The 10,900-nt window shown below is 32.9% G+C and overlaps 1 long non-coding RNA gene across 6 annotated transcripts in view; it reads left to right on the top strand.

The window, feature by feature from the left end:
• Positions 1–10,900, top strand: part of LOC147837146 (uncharacterized) — a 158,348-nt gene that overhangs the window by 355 nt on the left and 147,093 nt on the right. For 3 of the 6 annotated variants that reach the window (XR_015478681.1, XR_015478679.1, XR_015478684.1), the window contains exon 2: positions 1,514–1,565. This is a non-coding gene — a long non-coding RNA (uncharacterized LOC147837146). Of the gene's footprint in view, positions 1–122; positions 273–1,513; positions 1,566–3,725; positions 3,815–10,900 lie in introns of those variants that run through there. The other 3 variants (XR_015478680.1, XR_015478683.1, XR_015478682.1) reach the window with 2 other exon arrangements.

The raw sequence follows: 10,900 nt of genomic DNA, 5'->3' as shown, positions 1-10,900 counted from the left end.
TCGTCAGCGGAAGTTATTGGATTATTTAGGTAGGTAGTGCTTCGTTTAGACCAATCAGAGCATTCTGAAATGACTGGCATTCCATTGCGCCAATAAGAACTTAGAATAGCACTGGGTTCGACACTCTTTCCTTTTGGCAAGAAGCTAACGTAACGTTAAAAAATTCAATCAAAAAGCCAGTTTGTTTAATTTTAACATCAAATCTGGTAACATAAAGGCTAGGAATCAATCAGTCTTTGAAAGCTAGTGTCTTGGAGGCTAATTTATACCAAGTAAGTTTGTTCAAGTAATAAAGGACATGAATATTCATCGAGGACAGATATTGAAGGAGTAAAAATAACAAATCAGTTCAACTTAAGCAGACGTGTGAATTTCATTACTCTTAAGTATAACGTTAGATAGTTGAAATATCACTATATAAATTATGCAAGATTATTGTGAGTAGTTTACACTGGACTGGAAAATTAACTATTCTACATTTTTATTACCCATGTGTTATTATTTATTAATGTTATTTAGTATTTATTCCATATAATTATTTATTTTAATAGTGTTATTATACAATAATATTTGCACTGTCTTTATCCTTTTTCCATTAGAAGCTCGTCACCAAGACAAATTCCTTTTCTTAGTTAAGAAGCTCTTTCTGATTTTGATTCCGAAATATAACATTTTAAGGCATATAAAATAAAATATAAAAATTCACATAATAATATTAAATTCACATTTTTGCATAAACTATTTTAAACAAATTTTTTAAAGACGATATTGTAGTTATTTTTCCCTTTTTTCGGTAGTAAATTAATTAAATAATAGGAATAATTAGGAGAAAAAACATCTGCCTAACACTTTAACTACCCCACTAAGAATTTTTTTTTTTTTGGATTGCATTTCCTAACTCCTAATGTAACTAGTTATCACACTCAATGTAATTTTTTTTAACACATTCCATAATTTCTAAAACAGTAGATATGTCCGTTTATGGTAAAAGTACCAGAATTAATAGATATACTATGAAATTTTTGAAAATATAAAGTGTAAGACCAATTTATTTAAAAACAAAATTTATTAATTTTGGTAAAAGTACCAGAAATAATACATATACTATACAATTTTAAAGTAATAAAATAAAATATAAAGTGTAAGACCAATTTATTTTAAAAATAATCAAACTACTTTTTGTATACTAAATCATCTTTTTTAAGTATGCCATAAAATATTTCAGATTCTCATTTAACATGTCTTGTTTTTTACAATAAAACCAAAATCAAGTGTAGTAGGATTATGTTTGTTTGATTTTTCTTGTAAACCAACAATGCCATATAGTGTAAACCATTATTTAAAACAGTCAAAACATGGTCAACTATTTGGTAGAGCAGGCAGTAAAGTAATTTGTTCCTCTTTTTAAAAGTCTATTGTTTCTCCATAAATTATTTAAAATTGTGAATTAATAAAAATGAGCAAAATGTCGTTGTTAGTAAATTTAACTGTAATCTTATTTTACTGCTTACAGGTGACAGAATGCACGGAAAACACATTGTCATGTTACTTGTTGCTAAACCAGGGTGAGTCTATACCTTTTCTACTATTATCACACAGCTACTTTTTGGATGTTATTTTTAATTTCTTTATAAGTGTTATTTAACTGTATGCCTAGACTAAAATTAGATTTGAAATAATACAATGGAATAGGGCACAAAGGTACATGAACAAATACAGTCTATGCCAGAAAGGGGTTTATGAGATAGACACATTAATCATATATATGAAAAGAAAATGTCACAAATGATTCAACTACATTTTCTGCCATTATGCCTCTATTTTTTGTATAGATAGTTCTTTTGAAAACCCTCTATTAGGTCATTGTGACTTATCTGAACATGGTCATATTTATTCATAAGATGAAGTAAAGCCATTACTGAATCTTTTTGTGTTCTTTACCCTTTTTCTTCTTACAGAATTTCCCAGAATTAATGCACACATAAAGTAGATACTATAAAGGTGCTATTTTATTGAAAGTTATTAAGGAAGATTTGTGTACTACACATGGTCTTTGTTGCGTAATGCGTCTGCGTTAACGTTTATCTGTAGTGTTATCTGCAATTGTTGTGCATTGTTTCATTGTTGATTTGCCTAATTTATACATTTTAATTTGCTTAGGATAAAATGTCTTTTAAATCTGCAAATGTTAATACATTTATTAATTCCAACAGAGCAATACATTCAATGTGGGTTTGAGAAAACCGTATATTTATGTTGTGATAAATAGATAAATCACTTTTTAGGCATTTTCAGCACATCCATCCACATGCAAACATAACAATTTTTTTGAAAGCTTTTATGTAAGTTATAAATCAAGTCAAGTTGAGCTTTATTATCATTCTGCTACATGGACTTATAGTTGTATCGAAATGTTGTATAGAAACGTTGTATCTTGTAGAACCAGGATACAACATACTAGGTAAACTTAAATTTAAACCAACAACAATACAGTATGAGAAAAACAACTATAGAATTATACAACAGTTAATAAAACCATCTGATTACACCATTATAAAGTGTGGACTACACATACACAAAATAAGATGATATAAAAAACTTTACAAATACTGGACATGCAATTGTGCAAAAAAGTTATTATGTTAAATTGTGCAGAAGAGAGATTTTGAGGTAAGCAGCACATAACTGATCTGTACAATGCAAGTAAACATATTATCTTATTGAAAGTTTGTAATACTGTTGTAGAAAGTAACATAGTGGGATAAAGTGTAAATAGTGGGATACAGGTGATTTGTATAGCCCAAATAAAATAAAATTAAATAAAATTAAATAAAATGTAATTTAATTTTATTTTATTTAATTTTATTTAATTTTATTTAATTTAATTTTATTTTATTTTATTTTATTAAAAACATTATTAAATAAATAAAATAAAATGATACATTTACTATAATCTATGCATTAAAAAAAAACTTTCATTCTCTGTATTTTTTGTTTCGATGTTAATCTTCATGTAACTTTTTTTAAGTGATGTGCAATTTCAGCCTTATGAATGTGAAATTTGCAATAAAAACTCAAAACATAAATATGCACAAGTAAACATAGATTATCCTATTGATGCACAATGCACAAGTAAACAGATTATCCTCTTGAGAGTTTGTAGAAAGTGAAAAGTCTGGGATACAAGTGGTTTGCAATTGCATAGCCCAAATAAAATAAATTAAATCAACTTAAAAATGATTGAAATAAATAAAATAAAAATATACATTTCCTATAATCTATGCATTTAAAAAATTTATTCTCTGTATTTTGTGTTTTGATGTTTTTCTTTATGTAACTTTTTTTAAAATTAATGAGCGTTTTCCATTGTTACGGATGTGACATTTGCAGCAAAAACTCAAAATATAAATTCGCATAGAAATACATTAGCGTTATACTGAAACATATTTTTATATTTTCCAAAACAACTAATCACAGAGCTGTAGAATCTGAAAAATATCAATCTGTAAACATGTTTTATAATTTTAACAAGGAAAAAAAAACATTTGTTATAGATGTTATGAAAAACATCTGCGATATTACAGTATACAGCATACTTTGTAGAAATTCTGTGAATTAAACTGCACAACCCAAAATAAATAATGCTAATCAAAAGGATAAGAGTCGGCTCTTTATAGAACAAACATGACTGATTTTATTTTATTTAACATTTTTGCATTAATAAGGAAAAAACTTGGTTGTGGATGTGACATCTCTCCATTATGGACGGATGGGCGGATGTGACGGATGTGAAATTGGCACTTGTGTGACTTTGGTAAGTCAAATATAATTATTTGAAAACGTTGACAGACACGTTTCTGAGTATGTTAAAGTACTATAAAATCAAGAAAACCTAGAAACGGTTTCACTATTTTGGTGAAAACTTACATGGCAAGGTTGACATTTGCATGGAATTGCTCTAATACCAATAAATACCACTAGAGGGATCGTTGAGCTTAAGAGGATGAAATTTAGACAAAAATACAAGTGACCTGTAAACCACTTTAAGCTGTTATTATATCTTTCCTGTAAATTGCCTGGATGGATAGAATGGTGTTCTACCCAGACACAAAAGAATAAGGATCCATCCACAGCTTTGGATTTGCATATTAGATTCAGGGTGTATTCACGACCTATCCCTTATGAGATCATTGCAAACACTCCAAGTGATTAATCCTTCCCATGTTCCTGTGATCACTATTTCAAGCCTGCTCGTGTTAAATTGTATGTGTCAGGGATAAAAGCCTGCCATGCCCTTCCACATTGTCCCAAGCCATAAAGAAAATAAGGTTGCTCTTTCATATGGATTTCACCTCATCATAAAAGTTTGCATCAATTGAATTTGCAAAATGACTGCACTCATCCTTTTACGCTCTGCTTATCTGGTCACTAAATCTGTCCTTTCATGTCAGTCAGTATAAACCATTTCCTTAAATTTTACTCTTTTCATTTAATTTAGCTCTCTCTCTCTCTCTCTCTCTCTCTCTCTCTCTCTCTCTCTCACACACACACACACACAAACACACACACACACACACACACACATACACACATATGTTTTGCAAGACAGCAAAAACATTGTTATAGTCTTTCTTTCCTGTTTGCAGTTTGTCGTGGATAAATATGGATAAACTTGATTCATTCCCAGTTCTGATATTGGGTAAATTTAAAGTAAATTTTTATATTTTATTTACATTTTTACACTATTTACCCACCCTCAAATCGTTCCAAACCTTTATGAGTTTCTTTTTGAGAGCACAAAAGAAGATTTTTAAACTTTGTTTTTATTAATTTGAATTATTTTACAAAACAGCAAACAGTACAGAATGTTAACTTATATAATATTTTGAATATATTTTCCCACCCCAACATTTATTACAGAGAAATAACATTTTCTTAAGATTATAAAATAAAATACAATAATATATACAAAAAAAAAATAATTAAAAATAATTAAGAAATTGGTTGACACAGTGCCGCAGTAGGTAGTGCTGTCACCTCACAGTAAGAAGGTCGCTGGTTCGAGCTTCGGCTGAGTCAGTTGGCGGTTCTGTTTGGAGTTTGCATGTTCTCCCCGTGTTCTCGTGGTTTTCCACCGGATGCTCTGGTTTCCCCCACAGTCATGTGTCACAGTCACATGTGGTACAGGTGAATTGGGTAGGCTAAATTGAGTGTAAATGGGTGTGTATGGGTGTTTCCCAGAGATGGAATGCAGCTGGAAGGGCATTCCCTACGTTAAACAAATGCTGTATAAGTTGGTGGTTCATCTCACTGTGGTGACCCTAGATTAATAAAGGGACTAAGCCGAAAATAAAATGAATGAATGAATAATTAAAAAATAAATACATTTAAATTTACCAATGTGTGTGTATAATAAAAAAAAATCCATTGCTACATTAAATTCCAAATTACAATCATCTTTCCAAAGACTTACGATTTTAATATCCGCTTATAAAGTGACCGAAAGAGGACCTTAAAAAGTCTCTGCTTCTGATTACTGCTTTATTCCTGATTACTTCAAGATCATCAGACATCTTTTTTATCCATCGTTCAAGAGAAGGTCTTTGAGTATTTTTTATACCAAAGCTATAACATGTTTAGCTTGTATAAAGCTAAAGCTGTTCAACAAAATAAAAATACTGAAGCATGATTTTTTCCTTTCATTTTCACTTCAGCAGGTGAACTGTATGATCAGTCATGTTTCAATATGGAGATTAACTTGTCCAGAGTTAGACTTTCTATTTCTTTGGCAAAGAAACACTCCCTAACCAAATTGGCAGTATGTTTTGGGTCATTATTCTGTTGCAATGAACTGTGCTTCTTGAATAGTCTGGTGCTGTTCTTGAACATTGACAGCCAAGATCTTTTTGTACACTTCTACATTTAGTCTACTCCAACCATCATTTGTTAAATCATCATTAAAGTTTAGTAGGTCTGTTCCAGAGGAAACTATTCATGCTGACTCAATCATAATGCTGTACAGATGAGGTTGTGGATCATTTGCAATTGCTTCTTTTCCATCAGACTTTTGCTTCACCGTTACTTTGAGTAATTTAAATCTTTGTGCTTTTTTTTTCTTTTAGCTAAAACGGATCTGGTCTTTCTGTTTTTTTTTTTTTTTTTGGTGGTTTGGATCTTTGCTGTATTCTGCTGTCAGAGTTGTTGGTGATTTCACTGACACCTTTCTTTCTTGTGAAGGAATTGTCTGACATTTCATCTGTCATCAAATGCTGTTGTTTTTCTATTGAGACATGGTCTGGCTGAAGTCACCTGAGTTTTTTTTTCTCAGGACATTTCGAACTGTCTTGACACTAATGCAAATTTATATAATCTCTTCTCAAGGTCTGATAAAACTGATTAAAAAAAATTTATGCACATCCAGCGAGCTTATACATTTCAACAAAAATCATATTAGCAATTGTTATCTTCGCTATAAGCACACAGCACCAAAGTCTGCTTTGTTTCTGATTGCTGCTTTATTCCTGATTACTTCAAGACATCTTTTTATCCATTGCTCAAGAACAGGTTTTTGGGTATTTTTCCTTTTTCATACCAAAGCTATAACATGTTTAGCTTGTTCATTCATTTATTTATTTTCTTTTCGGCTTAGTCCCTTTGTTCATCATGGGTTGCCACAGTGGAATGAACCGCCAACTATATCCAGCATATGTTTTACACAGCAAATGCTCTTCCAGCTGCAACCCAGGGAAACATCCACACACTCATTCTCAGATATATGGCCAGTTTAGTTTATTCAGTTCACCTATAGTTCATGTCTTTGGACTGTGGGGTAAACCGGAGCACCCGGAGGAAACCCACATGAACACGGGAATAACATGCAAACTCTGCACAGAAATGCCAACTGATCCAGCCGGGACTCAAATCAGCGACCTTCTTGCTGTGAGGTGACAATGCTAACCACTGAGCCATCGTGTTGCCCACACCGCAACCAAATATATCATTTTACATTTTGGTTTTGACCAAATAAACAAAGAACACCAAGTGTTGGTGTGAACACATCCTGCAGATCCAGAAAAATAATAGTAAAAACTGCTCTCACTGCTTAGAGCACTGTAAAATATTGTATTGTATCTTTGTACAAAGGCTGCAAGCATTTTGATCCTTAGGAGGATTTGAAGTTGAGCTTCAAGCTGAGATTTGTTCCTGCTGTCTTGAATATCATCCTGGGGAACCTTTCATTATATTTCAGACTTATTATTTCCAAACGTACTGTGTAAAAACAAAGTGAAATATATTTTATGTGTTGCTCTAGCCAAAAAGTTTGTACCCTTTAAAAAAGATGTAGAAATCATACGGGATTCTGGCTTTATCCTCCTGTGGTGATGCAAAATGCACTTTCGCAATATACTGTAGTAGTGTAAGAGATATTTTTTTTATCATAGAGTCTGCCACATACTGTAAAATACTGAGGGTACTATTTCATTGAAAAGTATGTTATGGTTCTGAAATATCTGGAGAATTTTACAGTATTATAAAAACAGTTCAATTTACTCTGCATGCAACTTGTAATGACGCCCACTGAGTATGGTTATGTCATATATAGCAAATATTTTGATTGGTAGCTCCTGTATTTTCTTCCATTATGTTTTTAGATTGAAGGGTGGTCCCCCGTGGCTGGAGCTCGCAAAACATTTTGTAATATGTGCCTCAGACATGATTTGTTTAAAAGGAATTTCCAGTTTAGTAGCACCCAGTTGATTGACATGTGAACAAAATGCTTACAGTAGGTCATGAAGTGAAACTAAAATCCTCAATGATTTCTGTATTTTGTTTTTGTAGGCACATGTATGAAATCTAATTCATTTGTTGACATTTCTTGTTGTAAGATTGCATTACTTACAAGTTAAAAGTGTAAATGAATGCTTAGAGATAGGGAATATTGTATGGAGCTAGATCAGTCTCAAAAACATTCATTCATTCATTCATTCATTCATTCATTTTCTTGTCGGCTTAGTCCCTTTATTAACCCAGGGTCACCACAGCAGAATGAACCGCCAGTTTTTATGCAGCGGATGCCCTTCCAGCTGCAACCCATCTCTGGGAAACATCCACACACACATTCACACACACTACGGACAATTTAGCTTACCCAATTCACATGTACCGCATGTCTTTGGACTGTGGGGGAAACCGGAGAACCTGGAGGAAACCCACGCGAACGCAGGGAGAACATGCAAACTCCACACAAAAACGTCAACTGAGCCGAGGCTCGAACCAGCGACCCAGCCACCTTCTAGCAGTGAGGCGACAGCACTTCCTACTGCGCCACTGCTTCGCCCGTCTCAAAAACAATACAGTTCTAAAATAAAATTCAGCACAATTCACATTTACAAATCCAATTTGTAAACACAAAATTGGTAAATTTACAAGTAAAAATCTTAAATAGTTTCACCAATTTGTAAATCGTATTTTAAATTTACAAATTGCGCAGTGGGTAGCACGTTCAACTCACAGCAAGAAGGTCGCTGGGTCACTGGTTCGATCCTCGGCTCAGTTAGCGTTTCTGTGTGGAGTTTGCATGTTTCCCCTGCGTTCGTGTGGGTTTCCTCCGGGTACTTCAGTTTCCCCCACAGTCCAAAGACATGCGGTACAGGTGAATTGGGTAGGCTAAATTGGTTGCGGCTGGTATGCTAAGATGGGTTGCGGCTGGAAGGGCATCCGCTGCGTAAAAAACTTGCTGGATAAGTTGGCGGTTCATTCCGCTGTGGCGACCCCAGATTAATAAAGGGACTAAGCCGACAAGAAAATGAATGATGTTTTGAATTTATGAATTGGATTTCCGTATTTCTGAATCGTGTTTTAAATTTACTAATTAGATTTAGTAAATGTATTATTTTTGAGACTGATCTGAGTCCATAATATTCCTGCTGGGAATGCATATGCAACAATGCATAAAGGTTAAAAGCTTGTTGTTTTAATAGTACAGCCACAGGATATAAACAAAGTGTGTTACATTATCTTTTATCATGAAACAAAATTTCACACTAACCTTTTCCTTGTAGAGGAAATTCAATTTACGACGATTTCAATAGAAACAACTGTAAAAATGATGATTTAAACCAGTTTACAACTCAATCTCAAGAGAATTGAGTGTACAACTGTAAATGTCTCGTTTGTTCTTCAAAAAAAAACTCAAAATATTTAAATACTTGTTTTTATTATATTCTTACATTTATTCTTTTAAAAAGTCTTTTTTTTTTAGGTAATCAGTCAGAATTATATTTCAAATGCTGCCTATTGAGCTTATATCGAGTTAACTGTCATTTAAATACACTCTATACTCTTCAAAATACCCTCAATATGAGAGAAATCCTTTGAATAGCAGTTCATATTTCATAATTGCTCTGCATATGTGCAGTGTCTGTCTCCGGAAGCACATTTACGCGACAAAATGAATGGGAAAGTTTGGAAAAACATATACTTTGCAGACATTGCCAGAACATTGTGAGAACTAGCTTGCGTCCGCAGAAGAGTCATTTTCTTCCGCAGATGAGAAACAGATGAACATTTTCTTTTTTTTTTTGCATTTGCATTTTCAAGTTGAACCAGTAACTGCAATAAAGATACCAAAGATAGAACAGACATTTGGAGACACGGGGTGAGGCAAAAATGCCACGCTTTGCAATGAAGCAAAACTATCATAGTATCAGTGTATGAGTAAGGGATATGTTTTATCCCAGTTGCCAAAATGAATCTTGCCTAGAATTTCCATTTGTGGGGTGGGCGGATACAGGACCATATGCTGCTTATATTACATCAGGACAGTGGCACGGTATAAGGAGTGGTGGGCCCCTGGGTATTGCATGTCAACACTGATGAAAAGAGAGCATATGCTCATGAAAACTAAATAAACGAATGCATAAATTACTAACTCAGACTGATGGATCTCCATAATCAGCAAAGCAAACGCCTTTGAAGTCATTTCAGTGCTTATAGTAGCCATTTCTCAAAATCTTATTGTAAATAAAAAGTGCCTTCCCTCCTTGCTTCATTAAGAGATCTCTGGCTCCAAAAGTCTATGATATTTGGTGATGCATTTTTCATTGGATTTTATTATTAGCGTGATAGTTTGAGTTAAAGTTGACTGGAATTGTTAATATGATGTCTTGGTATTTAGTTTGGCTCTAATGACAGAAGCAATCAAGCTGCTTTGAATGAAACTTGATGATCATGTTTTTCAGCATGATTTGAGACAGAGCCAAAGAGAAACTGACTAAAGTATATGAGACATATTTTGTATAAATACGTTCACAATGATCACCATTACACCAAGAAATAGTGGAAAAGCATGTTTTTATTCATATTGTTTCCTAGACAGGCCTGTCATGATAAGGAATTTTTGTTGTGTAATATACTGTTACAGAAATTGTTACGATAATCGATATTATTATCGTTTTAAGATCATTTTACGATTATATAATGATTACATAACAGCATAGCAATGTAAATAGCCATAATTACTTTAAAATACTTTTCATTCTTAAGGTTATTTAGATTCTATAATTTGGCGTTAAAAAGGTAAATGTCCTAGTATTTATGCTATTAAATGTCCTATTAGGTAAATGTCCAATTATAAACATTGACAGTGGTAAAACAGAACATAAATATCATCCTTAAATGGCTTTTTAACCATGCTTGTGAATTTGTAAATATATATTGCGATAGCAGAAATGATTGAGGTCATCTCCAAGTAATGCACCATAAGTCGATGTATTGATTATTGTGACAGGTCTGGTCCTAGACACATTTTTCTGACATACGGCTTCATCTGTAAATCTAAACGGTTCCTAATGGACATCCTCTGTAATGTTCACAGCATGGCTGAGTATTCTCATGATTC

The sequence above is a fragment of the Danio rerio genome, chromosome 2, assembly GCF_052040795.2.
Source record: "Danio rerio strain M-AB ecotype USA chromosome 2, GRCz13ab, whole genome shotgun sequence".
Classification (NCBI taxonomy): Eukaryota; Metazoa; Chordata; class Actinopteri; order Cypriniformes; family Danionidae; genus Danio; species Danio rerio.
This window is presented reverse-complemented; position numbering and strand designations above follow the sequence as displayed.